This window comes from Palaemon carinicauda, chromosome 21 (genome assembly GCF_036898095.1).
Source record: "Palaemon carinicauda isolate YSFRI2023 chromosome 21, ASM3689809v2, whole genome shotgun sequence".
In the NCBI taxonomy this organism is placed as follows: Eukaryota; Metazoa; Arthropoda; class Malacostraca; order Decapoda; family Palaemonidae; genus Palaemon; species Palaemon carinicauda.
This window is the reverse complement of record NC_090745.1, coordinates 33,472,521-33,486,144: the sequence shown is the minus strand read 5'-3', so window position 1 is coordinate 33,486,144 and position 13,624 is coordinate 33,472,521. Positions and strand designations below refer to the sequence as shown.

The following is a 13,624-nucleotide window of genomic DNA, read 5'->3' as shown; positions in this document are numbered from 1 at the left end:
AGCCTGTTGGACATCCTGCATATCTCTCCATTGGGAGGATGTCCCTCTCGACGACTCCAACGCCACCCTCCTCTGTAATGCCAGAACTAGAAGACCTGGACCATTGATACCTTCTCCCATGTGCCGACAGATAATTGATTTCATTCATGGCCTTTCTCATCCATGCACCATTCTACTGCACAGCTGCTGAAGACAAAGCTCATTTGGCATGGTGTTACTAAGGATGCTAAGGATTGGGTCCGTGCCTGTACTTCATGCCAAACCTCAAAAGTACATCGACACACAGATTCAGGGGTGGGCCCCTTTCCTCAACCTCAGCGGCACTTTGCCCACATTCACATTGATGTTGTAGGTACCCTTATTGCCTTATTGCCTTATTTTTTGTTTGGGTTCCCCCCAGGTCCCTCAGTGTGAGGCACCTCGTATATCCACCAGAGAGTTGCTAATGCATCTTCCGGTGTATTTTGCATCTTCCAGTCTTGGATGGTCTGGGATGCATCTTAGGTATTTATCGAGCTTATTCTTAAACACATCTACACTCACTCCTGATATGTTTCTTAGATGAGCTAGGCAGCACATTAAATAGTCGCTGCATTATCGATGCTGGTGAGTAGTGGTTTAATGTCCTGTGCGCCTTTCTTAGTTTACCTGGAATATTTTTTGGCACTATTAATCTACCTCGGCTTGCTCTTTCTGATATTTTAAGCTCCATGATGTTTTCAGTAATTCCTTCTATTTGCTTCCATGCTTGTATTATCATGTAGCGTTCTCTTCTCCTTTCTAGACTGTATAGTTTTAAAAATTGCAGTCTTTCCCAGTAGTCAAGGTCCTTAACTTCTTCTATTCTAGCAGTATAGGACCTTTGTACACTCTCTATTTGCGCAATATCCTTTTGGTAGTGTGGGTACCATATCACATTGCAGTACTCGAGTGTACTACGTACATAAGTTTTGTAAAGCATAATCATGTGTTCACATCACAAGAACATCGTTATCTGTTTACAGTCATTGACCACTCCACACGTTGCCCTGAAGCCATTCTCATGGAAACTATTACGTCTGCCTCGTGTACATCTGCCTTACTCTGAGCATATTACTTTCGACAGGGGTACCACTTTCACCTCTCAATTGTGGACGTCATTAGTGAATCTCCTGGGTATTGCCCTTCATCAAATAACTGCATACAACTCTGCAGCCAATGGTAAGGTTGAACATTTTCACAGTACCCTCAAAGCAGCTTTGATGTACAGCTGCAAGGATTCCAACTGGTTTACCCAGCTTCTATGGGTCCTCCTGGAACTAAGGATCATTCCTAAAGATGCCCTGGACGTCTCAGCAGTTGAAATGGTGTTTGGCAACCCGTTGATCATCCCTGCCGAATTTTATCCGTCTGCAACCTCCTCCGACAATCTCCAGCGCCTACGTCCACATTTTGGGAAAATTTACTCCATGCCGTCAGACTTACAAACCCCCAGGAAAGTAACACATACTAACAAATTTGCACAAGGCATCACACGTTTTCCTACATTACGACACCAGCAAGCCACCTCTTACATGGGCTGTTGCCTCATGATCTGTCAAACAATGAAGGCATTCTTAATGAACGTTCGTAGCAAAGAAGACTGGGTCTCGATATATCACCTAAAACCTGCATCTCTCCAGAGCAGGGTGGCCTATTTCACATGTATGTCTTTTCTAGGGGGAGAGCCATGTACTGCACTTGTCTTACACACCCTCATACACTGTAACGGTATTTCTATTTTTTTTTTTTTGTACATTATCATTAATACTCTCCCCTCACACTAATAGCCTGTCTATTCCTGCATGTATTTGAATCATTGTATTTGAACTTTTGTGTTGTTCTTGCTTGGAACAGCTAGTATTTATCCTCACACTGAATCAAAATAAAGTTACCGTAGTTGCAATTACACTACTGAAGTGGAAGTTCATATGGCATGGCATTACTACTGAAAATGTTATGGATTTATTCCATGCCTGTACATTCTGTCAAACTTTGAAGGGGGTATCAACACACAGATTCGGTTGTGGATACTTTTCATTAACCTCAGCATTGTTTTACCCACATTCATATTGACGTGGTTGGCCACCTACCTGTGTCATAATGGCACTGTTATCTTTTCACAATTATTGATAGTTCCACTCATTAGCCTTAAGCCATCCCTCTGCAAGATGCAACATCCACCTCATGTACTACTGCTTTACTTTCTGGATGGGTAGCAAGACTCAGCATCCCATAGCATATTGCTTTTGAAGGGGTACCACTTTAGTCTCTCAATAATTGTGGTCATATTAAGGCATCTTCTCGGCATCACCCTACATCAGACTACCAAGGAATTGGTGGGACATTCCCATTGTACCCCTCAAAGCAGCTTTGATATCCTGCTGCACTGACTCCAGTTGGTTGCTACAACTTTCCAGATCCTCCTCGGACTGAGGACCACTCTCATGAACACCATGGTTGTCTAAATGGCTGAAATGGTGTATGGTAATCTGTTGGTCATCCCTACAGAATTTTCTTTCTCCACCACCTCCTTTGATGATCTCCAGTACCGAAGTCATGCTGTGGGGAAATCTATCCCCTGCCTCCACACTTACAATCCCCCACCAAAGCAGCATGTACAAAAAGATCTACACACTGCAACACACGTCTTCATGCTCACCGATGCTTGCAAACCACTATATATGGGTCCATTCCTTGTGATCTATCATACTCCAAAAGCTTTCCTCCTATACATTCACAGTAGAAAGAATTGAATCACCATTTATTGCCTAAAACCTTCATTTCACCTGCTAGATAACCCAACAACAGTATGACTCTCTAAGACAAGTCACCATCTCTCATAAGTATGTCTGTTTCAAGAGGGGAGCCATGTAATACAACAAGCAACATAAAAAACAAATAAAGAAGAATGCCCTCTCTCCATTTTCTTCTATGCTGTACACAGAGTAACCACCGTCTAACTTCAATCAACCTAAATGGCAAAAACTATTGAATGTAACACACTAAAATTAAATAGGTTTCTCCTTATAGCATTCTTGAAGATACCCTTTGCAGAATGTTGGCCAACGGAAAACAGGCTTTTCTAGCATATGTAGATGAGGACTTTAGAGGGAAATCTAAATGATACAGATTTGTGTAAAAGTTTTCATTTCCTCCCATTTACTGATGTATTTACCCATATAAACAATTTTTGACTTTTAAGTATGTTACACAAAAAAGAAAATAAGTTCCACCACTTATACATTTTTGTGACTATATGTTTTCTTATTGTCAAGTTGATTAATTTAACACAATTGTGCATCTAAACAATCTGTTATTATTATGTTGCGTTTGGAGATGATATATGCATTCCTTATTTATGTTACAAATGTTAAAAGTTTATTGTTTTATTGGTTTTAATCACTGAATATCTGGGACACTTTTCAATAATAACCTAAAAATAGTGGCAACTTCGAAGCCTAGGCCCTTCCTGTGTCCCAAATCTAAGACTGCGCCAACAGCTGATTGATGGAGGAATATATAGTGTTATGAGCAGGATCAATGGTTCTAGTTCATGTTTATGTTTTCACATTATTCACTGGACTGATCACTATTCAAACACCACGGTCACACTATTAATCTTGAGTGCTGGTCTTATTTAAGAGGTTGTTGTACTTGGTCTTCCTCATTGATTGTGCAAGGAACTCTGGTTAACTGGCCACCGTAAGTTATCCATTTGTTGATTACTAGAAAAAGAAAATATTGTTACTAGAGTCTTACAGAAGAATGCAATTCTCTAAGAAACATTTATGAGAATAGAAAATTAATAAATCTTACTCCACTTGTCTCCGAAGAGGACTGGGCAAGCTGCATGCTCTAACATGTCGTCTCGAACTCCAGAAGGTTTCAAGTTGTACCAAAGAAGGCCCATTCCTTTGCTTGGTTTGACGCCAAAACCCAGCCATGGAAAGACAGTCGAACCTCCTGATGAGAAGAAAATTATCAAACAAATAAATAAATCTGTAAACAATTGAAGTAAGAAAATCAATTGAAATTAATCAAACTTATTTTTACGTAACCTACTCGACAGGTGAAAATAGATGAATGAATGATAAAATCACATCTATTATTATAACAGTGTTCAAAAATAATGTATACACTGACTTAAGATAGCTAATAAACTTTTTTTTTTATTTCAGATTTTATTTTGAAGTAAGAATGACGGATATTATGCTTACGTTCGAGCAAAAAAAAAAAAATTGTTCGGAAAACATTCTGGAAATTTGAAAATAAAACTGAAGTGCAAAGACGATTTACGAGTGAGTTCCACAGAGATGCCCCAACACGCATCACCATTTCACGAATCGTAGATAACTTTGAGAATCATGGGACCATTCAGTGCATAAGAAAAGGACATTCAGGACGGAAAACAACATCGACAAGTCCAACTAAAGAGCAAGATGGATGTTATTGCTAATGTTAACAATTCCCCATGAAATTCTGTTCGTCAAGTGTCACGTGAAACAGGTATCCCCAAATCGAGCGTACATCGCATTTTGAAGCATGGGCAGCCAAAAACCTAAAACAATTGACGAACTTAGAGAGGCAATTGAAGAAGAATGTACTCAGATACCGAGAGAAATGCTACTAACAGCTGCTTGTAGTTCCATATTTACACGATGCAAAAAGTGCATTGAGCAGAAAGGCAACCAGTTTGAACACTTTACGTGAGCTGATTTTTTTTTTTTTTTTTTAACATTCACAAATTGCCCCATGTATCCTTACTTTTTCACTGTGAACTCTCTCCTGTGAATCTGTTTTCCACGTTAATATCAATAAATTGAACAAGTAACAATCCAAAGAGTGTATACATTATTTTTGGACACCCTATAGATTCATTTCTTTGTTAAATCAAATGATTAAAATAATATAACAAAGGTTCGTGGTAACAGTCTTTCTCCCTTTATTTGTTCACATTCACCAACACAGTGGTACATCAGTTTACTAGTTTAATCGGTTCCTGTAGCAAGTTCATAACCCAAAATGTTTGTAAGCAAGACAGTTTTCCCATAAGTAATAAATAAAATACACTTGATGCATTCCATACATCCATAAATACATATATACTCATTCTTAAAGGTTTTTAATGTCATTTAAGGAACAAATCTCCCTTTATGAGAGTTTCTGGTGAAACATCAGGATTTCTCTTTCTTGAATGGCATTCACAATTCAGTTAGTGAATCACTTCATTTGTGCTTTTTGTACATTTTATTGTCTTTTATTGCACTCTTACATTCCACTTTTACAAGGAACCTATCTAGTGATGACTGTTTTTTTCTTTCCTTTAAAAATCTATGGAAATGCAGCATTACATTGCCCATACATAGATTTGCCGATTGCCCTCCTGAAGCCTTATCTGCGTGATGTGTTCTACAAAATTTTGCAGTTTTCCATATTCTTGAAATCTCCCTAATGTCTCGTGAAGTCAGAGGTTTGTCACTGCCCCTCCTCCTCCTCAGATGAAATCTCCTTCATTACCTTTTGCTGCTGGTCCTTATGCAACTCCACCAGCATCTCGGTCATTAGCTGATCACCAGGCTTGTCCAGATGATAATTGATGTCGTTCTTGTCCACTTCATAATGCATTGTCTTGCTAAAGGACGCAATTTCATTGTCAACTGCCCACTAGATGGATGTCAATCCTTAAAAATTACGTTCAGGAATGTATTTAGGCCATAGTACACTCCATGCAGTAATGAGGGTTCTGTTAGTGACTCTTCGGGCTTTATCAATAATTTTGAGGCTGCTGATATTGTGGAAATGTTCTCTCTAAAACTCTCGGAGGGTGAGGTTGGTCCCTTCTGTCATCTCGAAGCATTACTGGAACATTGCCTTGTTTAATGCTTCTTAAACTTTGAGATCGTCTTCTCGTCCATGGGTGTTTGGTAGTGGGCAATTAGGTTATCTTCAATAGCAGGAGGATGTGCAGGAAAAATATACATAACCAACAAGACTCAAAATTGGAGGTTCTTCTCCATGGGGTACTTTTTGACCTCAAGACCAAAGACCTCATTAACCCAATCCACAAACAAAATTACAAGTCACCTAAGCCTTGTTGTCTGACCCCCACATAACGTTCAGTTGCTTCTTCTGCACCTTGTACTTTTTAAATGCTCGTGGATTCTCTAAGTGATACATCAGAATGTTGTATATTACTTTAGTTTAGTTTAACTTATATTCAACTCAATTTCTGTTATTGTAGTGACGTCTTCCTTATGTCATGCATACATCAGTTAGACTGCTAAATTTCAAATCAGTGTCTGTCTCAATTGATAGAGAATACATCTCTTTTCATGCACTCTTTTCCTTACTCCTTTGTGAGGGATACATAAAAAAATTAGGTCCTGCCTTAATCCTTACAGAGAATAACTGAAATACTTAAGAAGTTGAAGATAAATACACTGGCGATAAGAATCATACCACAGAAGTTTGATTTTATAATCCCCATTGGCATTAGTACAAAACAACAGGTTTGAATGGTCTTTCATGGGCCTATGACTGAAAATTGTCTTTTCTTCTGCATTAATGAAGGTCTTTCTGAACATCTTCCTAAAAAGACTGGTCTATCACAGTTGAACAATTGCTGCAGACTCAGAATCCACGAATCTCAAATTCTACAATAAATGCCACTGTTGCCTTAAAGTCTCGCTTTGAATGTTTACTTTTCTTTGTCTGCTGATTTAACTAACTTTTTTAACAATACCTTTTTTTAACAAGGTCAGCATACTGTACAATACCTTTTCCTTTTCACAAATTATATTCTTAGTAATCATATCTCCTGCTAACTGATTTTCAATGATCAAGATGAGAAGCAAGTTTTCAATGTTATCAAGAACATGTGGCAGCTGTTTCATAAATATCGGCACCATTTTTGCAGCATCAATTACTTTAATTTTTTTTTCTTCAGAATTATACAAATCATGGATTTGTACAATTGTACATTTTACCAGGTCTGCCACACGAGTACATTGAACATACTTCTTACTCATTTATTTTTTTATCTCTATCATTATTGTCTCCTTATTATCTTTCTTACTCATCTGTGGTGACAATTGTTTAGGTGCTTTACTGTACTATTATTGTTAACTTAACGTTGAAAAACAGCTATAATTCGACAAAGAACACATGGTCACAACTCTACAAAGAACACTCCCGAAGACACTCGCAAAATAACTAAAGTGTAGGTGATACTGGTACGAGTACTATTGGGAGATTGAAAGAGTTATGGTCTGAGTAAGGGTGAAGGAATGAAAAAGGAAAAAAGGGGGCCTGAAAATCATGAGAACACTGTTTTGGTGGCAATAGAGTACTACCTGACTGTTTTCTGCACATCACGTGCTAGTCTCGTTAGTACTTGGCTTAAAAAATGCGTATTCAGAGGCAAATCTTTTCTCACAGCCCAATAAAATGTCATAAACCAATTTGAGTTTTCATGCTCATGTACCGATTTACTGTATTCAAATCCTCTTGACATTAAAGGGTACTAAGTGGTATTTAGTGGTAGTTCTCTAGACTATGCACTCACATATTTATTATTATTATTATTATTATTATTATTATTATTATTATTATTATTATTATTATTATTGAAAATAACAAGAAATAAAGTTTATATCCTATTGACTTTTAAGATTAAATAATATTTGAACATTAGAGTTTAATTGAAGCTAAATCATTACTATATTTCAACGACATTTGAACGTGGAAGTAAATCATTTAGAAATTAAGCCTTTACAAACTATTCTGATAAAACATTTATTTTTTCAATCTTACTGAAATCAATGATGTTCACGGTAACAAGTATATCAGTTCCCATCTTAGAATAACTTCTTATCAAATGCAGTGAAGAGGACATTCAATCTGAATTGACGTTGAAGGTGAATGGCAATATCTTCAAGTACTGCGATTGAAGTCAGTGTCAGATAGTATTAAATTACGGCAAGATGAATCTCTGGAGGATTTGTGAATGTTTGATTTTATAAATGAATGGTTATGATATAATTTTATATGGAAATGAAAATTGTATTATCATTTGATGCCCCAAAATGAGCTGAATCTAATTCCATTTCAAACTTCAAAACTGTCTTTTTCAAACAAAACGATAAAGCAAAACACAACAGTCACCTGCGATTGAATGTTTTACGAAGTATGTAGCCTTACACAAAAATAATACTTCAATCTTCCTTAACAATATAAACATAACTGAAAAAAACTATACGAATAATTCTGTCAAAATCTTCTACGAGGGGGGACCCAAAAGTAACCGGAATAGTTTTCTGTTTGACAAGCCCGTAGTAGTTCAGGCTTCCGCCGCTAGATGCTACCTGAGGCAACCCCCAGGCATCAGTGCTGGCGTCATCATGGGAAGACGTATAGCTTCACGATTAACATTTGTTTTGAAGTGCCTCACGCGTTTTTGTCTATTTTTACGATGACTGAAAGGAAGGAGCAGCGTGCTGCCACGAAATTCTGTTTTTTGCTGGGGAAAACGGCAGCCGAAACAGTTGCTATGCTTCAAACAGCGTACAAGGATGTTGCCATGAGTAAAACACAAGTTTTTGAGTGGTTTGCTCGCTTTAAGAGTGGTCAAATGTCACTGGAAGACCAGCCTCGTTCAGGGCGACCTTCAAGCTCTCGAACGGATGAAAACATCATGAAAATTCATGAACTGATCTTGGAAGACCATCGCAGAACAATTGATGAACTTGCAGATTTGAGTGGTGTGTCCTGGAGCTCATGCCAACAAATTTTGAACGACGAATTGGGAATGAAAAGAGTTGCAGCAAAAATGGTGCCTCGCTTGCTCACGGACGGTCAAAAGCAGTCACAAATGGATGACTGTCGTGAACTGAAGGGAACACTTGGAAGTTGATCCAGATCTTTTTTCGAAGGTCATCACAGGTGATGAAAGCTGGTGCTACGGCTACGACCCAGAAACAAAGCAGCAATCAGGTCAGTGGAAACATCCAACGTCACCACGACCCAAAAAAGAGCGTCAAGTGAAGTCCAGTGTCAAGACGATGCTGATTTGTTTCTTCGATGTGAAAGGAATTGTCTATAAAGAATTCGTTCCTACAGGTCACACTGTTAATCAGACGCTTTACTTGGCAGTGCTGAAGCGTTTGCGAGATTCCGTGAAACGGAAACGCCCCGACCTGTGGCAAAGTGGAGGGTGGTGGCTTCATCACGACAATGCACCAGCGCACACCGCCATGAGTGTGAGACAGTTTCTGACCAAGAATGGCATGACCCTACTTACCCACCTTCCCTATTCACCCGATCTTGCTCCCTGTGACTTTTTTTTGTTCCCCCGAATGAAGAAAGTCCTCAAAGGAAAACGTTTTGCACACAACGAAGAGGTTAAGAAGAAAACGACGGAGTCATTATAAAAATAACTTCACAAGAGTTCCAGAACTGCTTTCAACAGTGGAAAACACGTCTGGACCGGTGCATTGCTTCAAATTGAGAGTACTTTGAAGGTGATAAGACTATAAACATGTAACGATAGCTGAATAAAATTCTATGACACAATTCCGGTTACTTTTGGGTCCTCCCTCGTATAGTCAAGGAACAACCTATGATAGATCAGGAATGCTTTTCTAATATCATAAAACTTCATATACATGTTTTCCAAAATACATGCAGACCTAAGGGGTAACCAATTTAAGCAATCTTAGGGAATTATGAGACTTTAACAAATTTGTGATTCCTTAAGCACAGTATAGAGATTCCAATGACGAAGCAAATGAAGGACACTCGCCTTGCTGTACATCGGTGAGATAGATGAGGAAAGTAGCCATATGATTGTAGGGAAGATTCGAGGCTGTGGCATCATGGTGTACTGTGTAGTGCCCTCCTACGCCGTAGTTTACGACCTGTCAGGTATTACACAAATGCTTCAGTAAAGAATCATCACTGAATATTGTTATCATTATCAATGGCAAAGTAAAATGGTGGGAAAAGAACATAGGTCTAGCGTATCTCTTCTACATGCACACACAATAATGTAACTTAGGGAGGGTAGTACCAAAAGGATACAGTCCTCCTGTTCATAGGCAAGTCTTTTTCTTGATGTCATCAGATGCTGGCAGGTCATCATAAAAATTATGAATGTTTGATCTCGTGTATCTTTTAAACTGGGTTAACAGAACCGTGTTAATGGGGAGTTAACTGTATTTATAATTTTAATAACTCTATGCACATCAGACACACAGACGAGCGATCCATGACACTGACACGGTGCTTGGCTCACAATTTACATGATCATTTCACTCTTACCTGGTATGTTTCACTACCAGTGTACTGGACTGCATTTAGGCCGGTCAGTCTTTCGATGCGAGTAGTGAGGAGAGGCAGGTGATGGCCATTGTGTTCATATATCCAGGCACTGAAAAGTATAAGAAGAAATTTTGGGTTAAGTTTGTAATTTTATCAGCGAAGACAGGCACGGAAATCTGGTCTAGTAATGATGAAATATTCATTAAGTTTCTTTTCATAAAAAGTTGTTAACATGAATGTTAATGTATGGCCCTCAGTCCACCACATAAGGTATAGATTAGGCCCATAGCTGTTATTGGCTTTTAATGACAACATATACTTTAATCCTTTTGGAAGGAAATTCAATTACATATCTTTACTTCTCTGATTCTATAACTGAATTACTTCTTACGTGGAACTAGTTCTCTGGTAGCTAACTTCACTCTCTCCGTTGTATCTGAAGGTGCTGGATTTCTCCAAGAAACGAGAGGCCGTCTGTTTGAGGGCCGTGGCCTCTGAGGGCATCACCACGCCCTTGATGGTAATGACGTAGGGAGATAACGAGTGGACCTCCATCTTCAGTGGGCCGATTAAAAATTGAAGTGAACCATTATTTATGTATCGACAATAAAGGTTGAACGTCATATTAGGGGCCTGAGGAAGAACACAAAATGCTGTTGTTTTTTATTATCATTACTATTCAGTTGTTTCTGAAATATGAAAGACCATAATTATTGCCATATACATTTTTAAATTGGGTGAACATGCATGACTCTCCTGCACATTAAACTTGACACAAAATAAGCAGTTTTATATGCATATATATGCAATCTGAATGTAGCAACATTAAACTTCACTGCTATTCATTGTTCATAAAATAGATAAAATTCTTTAACTAAGTATTCATCATAGAAATTCTTCTATACAACTACAAGCTGTGCAATATTTGCATTTACCATAGCCTGTAACCAATTACAATGATGTATTCTCAATTCCCTTAAACTGACTTCTATAATTTCTTTCAACAATGCTATGGCTTGTACACTTTCTAAATTAGCCATGTTTCAGACCACCATAGATGCATATTTGATTAAATTAAAAAAATCTAAAGTATGAATACCATAGATGCTCAATAATTAAACTGACAAAATCTAATGACTATTCTGCTTACAAACTGGATTTTAATGTTACCTTATCTCTTAAACTTAACAAACAACCAGAAGTATAGTTACCCTCAAGTCCTCGCCTCGAAAGATCTTCACGTACTGGACTTGACCTTCAGTTAGTGAGCCAACTTCCCCCACAACCGTCGTGCTTTTTGTGGTACTTCTTTTTTCTGGCCAGTTGCTTATCAAGCGGCTTCTGGTGAGTGCTGTGCTGCTTTGTGCGGAAGCCTTTCCATTCCAATACTTGGTCGTGCTTTAAAAGAAGAGAAATAGCACTTACATATTTGGCAGAAGGATACAGCATTCCTTTCCCCACTAAGACTAGTTTGGCTTATTGGTCTACTTTGAAACTAAAAACTAACTGAGGTACTGTACAGGATTTACCACCCATCAGGGATTGTAAATTTATTATATGTATCACTATTATAACTTTCAATATTTCCATAAGTCAGTTGTTTACAATTGCCAAACTTTAAGTCGCAGGGTGGGGAGACTTTCTGGCTGCTCAAGTCAACTTTCTCTATCTATTTCTATTCCTGGTATTTTCCCTTAGTCCTAGTTCACCCATATCCCTCCTCATCACATCCATCCATCTAATCCACTGACACCACATACTTCACCTCCCCATTACTGGTATGTTCTTACCTCTCTTGATTCATTCCACCTATTCTTTTCTTATTACATGGCCATGGAATCTCAGACGAGCTTCCCTAGCCTTATCTTTTACATTACATATACCACACATTCTTCTAATATTTTGACTCTCCCCCTTTACCAGTAGTGATCAAGCAATCCATCTCACCATTCTCATCTCAGTTCTTTGCACCAATCCATCCTCTTTCTTCTTAGGTGCCCAAGTATCTTCTTGATAACTGACTTATAGATCTTCATTTTGAGTCTTAAGTCTAAAAAAACCGCAGTTACTTCTCTCTGTTTTCACCATGCCTCTTCTACTATCTGTCTCACTGCTTTCTCAGTAATTCCCTCCTGTGTTAATATTGATCCCACTTGAATGTTTACTCATTCAAACCTTTCTCTACTACTAATCATTAGATCTGTCTACCCAATGTTCATCTCAATCCTTTCCTTTCTAGGGATCCTTTCCATGATAAAAATATTCTTTGCTGTCTTTCTTCTTTGTCTACTATAATGATTAAATCGTCAGCTAACACAAGTTCCCACAATTCTTTGTTGTTCTTTAATTCTGATGCTGTAGTGTCTATAACAACACGGAAGATAAATGAACTCAGAGCAGATCCCCGATCGATGCTAATCTCCACAGGGGCTGTCTCAGTCTCCCCATATTTCTCTGTATGCTGGTTGTTGCTCCTTCATATATCATCATCAATAACCTTTCAAACCCCCGCCCACCCCCCCTCTCTCTCTCTCTCTCTCTCTCTCTCTCTCTCTCTCTCTCTCTCTCTCTCTCTCTCTCTCTCTCTCTCTAATAGACTAGCTTTCTTGATACTCACAAACACATGTAAACTTTCATGTCTCCTTCTAGATACTTATCTTAGACTTTCTCTTGCTTTGAAAATAGCATCTACTGCGCTCTTTCCTTTATGAAACCAAAACTATTGCTCATGTATATCTATCTACTCTCTCAACCTTCCTTGTACTATTCTCTCTAGTATCTTGAATACAGTCTCCAATAGCCTTAGTCCTTTGTAGTTCCCACAGTTTAACATATCTCCTTTTTGTTTACACAATTTGGTCATCCAACTATCTTCCTATTCCCTTGGCATATCCTCTACATCCCAGATCTTTTCCAATATGTGTACACCTACTTTACCTAAATTTTTCAATGCCTCATTCATTTCTACTGGTAACTGTTATTTTCCAGCAGTTTTATTTACTTTTCCTTTCTTTGTCACATTCTTAACTTTATCATTGGTCCTTCTACTGGAGGAGCATTCTCTAGTTCTTCATACTCATTCTCAGTGTTTTAATAGTTGTGAAAAATAGGCTTTTCATCTTCTCTTGACTTCTTCCTCAATTTAGATAGTTTCATTTTCATCTTGAATAATTTCTTCTTGCTTCTGCAATTCTGTAGGTTATCTTTTCTCCCTCCATTGTTCCTATCATCTCAGAAAACTCTCTCGTGGTTTCTCCCTTTGCAATTAATAACATTCTCTTTGCTT

At 38.2% G+C, this 13,624-nt stretch overlaps 1 pseudogene; it reads right to left on the bottom strand.

Annotated features, from left to right (window-relative positions):
- Positions 1–3,357: 3,357 nt before the first annotated feature.
- Positions 3,358–13,300, bottom strand: LOC137614827 (prolyl 4-hydroxylase subunit alpha-1-like; annotated as a pseudogene).
- Positions 13,301–13,624: the final 324 nt, after the last annotated feature.